Below are 2,811 nucleotides of genomic sequence, written 5' to 3' on the forward strand. Positions count from 1 at the left end.
TATGTGAGTAACTTTGGTGAGCAGAGGAGCTAATTCTTACGAAACTTGTTAATTCCCCTAGACTGAATACTAACACCTCCCAAGATGACAGGAGAGCAGAAATTCACATTCAGAGGTGAAGAGCACTAGATTTATCTTGGTGTGAACTGGAAAGTTCCTAGAATAAGGGGAGGAGGTACTTTCCCCCTTCCCTACTGTATTAGTCCATTCTCACGCTGCTAATAAAGACATACCCAAGACTAGGTAATTTATAAAGGAAAGGTTTAATTGATGCACAGTTCAGCATGGCTGGGGAGGCCTCGGGAAATTTATGATCATGGCAGAAGGGGAAGCAAACACGTCTTTCTTCATATGGTGGCAGCAACGAGAAGTGTAGAGCAAAGGGAAGGAAAGCCCCTTGTAAAACCATCAGACCTCATGAGAACTCACTATCATGAGAACAGCATGGGGGTAACCGCCCCCATGATTCAATTACCTCCCAGCAGGTACCTCCCACCACACGTGAGGATTATGGGAACTACAATTCAGGATGAAATTTGGATGGAGACACAGCCAAACCAAATCAGCTACTCTACCCTAGGCTGCTGGCTCCTCAGCCCTCCTTACTCTTACACCAGTTGGTGGAACTAAGTTTGCCTTTCTTTGCAAAATCAGGCTTTCTGGCATTCTCAGAGCAAGTCCTAGCAGATGAGCACCCCTGCTTTAAAAGGCCAATGCCAGACCTGGCACAGTGGCCCATGCCTGGAATTCCAGGGCTTTGAAAGGCTAAAGTGGGGGCCAGGTGCAGTGGCTCACACCTGTAATCCCAGCACTTTGGGAGGCTGAGGTGGGCGGATCACGAGGTCACGAGATCGAGACCAGCCTGACCAACATGATGAAACCCCATCTCTACTAAAAATACAAAAATTAGCTGGGTGTGATGGCAGGTGCCTGTAATTCCAGCTACTCAGGAGGCTGAGGCAGGAGAATTGCTTGAACCCAGAAAGCGGAGGTTGCAGTGAGCCAAGATCGTGCCACTGCACTCCAGCCTGGTGATGGAGCGAGACTCCGTCTCAAAAAAAAGAAAAAGAAAGACTGAAGTGGGAGGATCACTTCATCCCAGAAGTTGGAGGCTGCAGTGAGCTGTGATTGGGCTGCTGCCCAAGAGACAGCTAATAGTCTAACCAGGAGATGCTGAGTTCATGTTTCTGCTTAAGGGAAAACTTCCTTTGAAGACCAGGGCTCTTAGCTGCACTCCAGCCTGGCAACAGAATGAGAACCTGTCTCTAGGGGGTAGAGAGAGAGAGAGAGAGAGAGAGAGAGAGAGAGACAAAAAAGTCGATGCCTAAGTATCCAGCCCCATTTCTGCTTTACTTTAATATTAAAATACATTTCAGTGCTGGGGGCAGTGGTTCATGCCTGTAATCCCAGTACTTTGAGAGGCTGAGGTGGGCAGATCACCTGAGGTCAGGAGTTCGAGGCCAGCCTGGCCAATAGGGCAAAACCCTGTCTCTACTAAAAATACAAAAATTAGCCAGGCACGGTGGTGCATGCCTGTAATCCCAGCTATTCAGGAGGCTGAGGCCGGAGAATCGCTTGAACCCAGGTGGCAGAGGTTGCAGTGAGACGAGATCAAGCCACTGTGCTCTAGCCTGGGAGACTCCATCTCAAAATACATTAATTAATTAATTAAATACATTTCAGACTCTTTTCCAGCTTTGAAATTATGGGCTTATGGTTTTGGTTCTGATCCAGCCTTAATTAATTTTCTGGACGTGATCTTCTGCCTTCTGCACGTGCTCTAGTCAGTCCCACCGGAAGCTCCAGTTTGCAGTTTGAGTGATATGATGCCAAAGGATGGAAACATAAGGGACCCATGAGACCACAGAATGTTCTTGTGAGCCAAGATTGTGCCACTGCACTCCAGCCTGGGTGACAGAGTGAGACCCTGAAGGAAAAAAAAAAAAAAAGAAGGAAGAATGAAAAAAGAAAAGAAAAGAGAAAAGTTGCTTAGAGCAACAGGAGATAGGATTTTCTTAAGGGATATTTTATCCAGGCATGGTGACACTAAAGATTTACTTTTAAGTCATATGAGAGTAACTAAAATATGGGCATCTGCCAGACGCAAGAACTTTCTTCTGTGAACAATCAGCAGAACCAGTTTCCTAAACCAGTTGGTCTTCCTCTTGGACACACAGGAGGGCTACATTTCCCGGTGTTCTTGCATCCAGGTGGAGCCATGTGACCAGTGCTGGCAAATGGGATGCAAGCAAGAGTGATGCCTATCATATCTAGGCCTGGCCCCTGGACTTCCCACTCCTGCCCTCTGCACTGGCTCTCTCTCTCTCTTCCTTGTCCACTGATGAGACACAGAGATCCCATAGTGGAACCAGTTTTGGAAAGCCTGGCTCCTTGATGAGTTTGTGGGGACCCACCCCTCACTCCCAATGGACAGCAATGTGAGAGGGAACTAATTCTGTTGTATGTAGTCATGCATATTTCAAGAATGTTTGTTATAGCAGTTAACTTACCCCAAATAATACAGAAAGTATCAGATTAAACTCTACCAACCATTTACTTTTGGGGATCCCCTATGAAGACTGTGCAACAATTTCCATTCTATGAATATGCTTTTTTTTTTTTTTTTGAGACAGAGTCTTACTATGTCACGTAGGCTGGAGTGCAACAGTGCAATCCTCGTTCACTGCAGACTTGAAGTCCCGGGCTCAAACAGTCCTCCCATCTCAGCCTCCTGAATAGCTGGGACAACAGACATGTGCCACTATACCTGGCTTTTTTTTTTTTTTTTTTTGGACACAGGGTCCTGCTCTG

This window comes from Mandrillus leucophaeus, unplaced genomic scaffold, assembly GCF_000951045.1.
Source record: "Mandrillus leucophaeus isolate KB7577 unplaced genomic scaffold, Mleu.le_1.0 Scaffold569, whole genome shotgun sequence".
NCBI lineage: Eukaryota > Metazoa > Chordata > Mammalia > Primates > Cercopithecidae > Mandrillus > Mandrillus leucophaeus.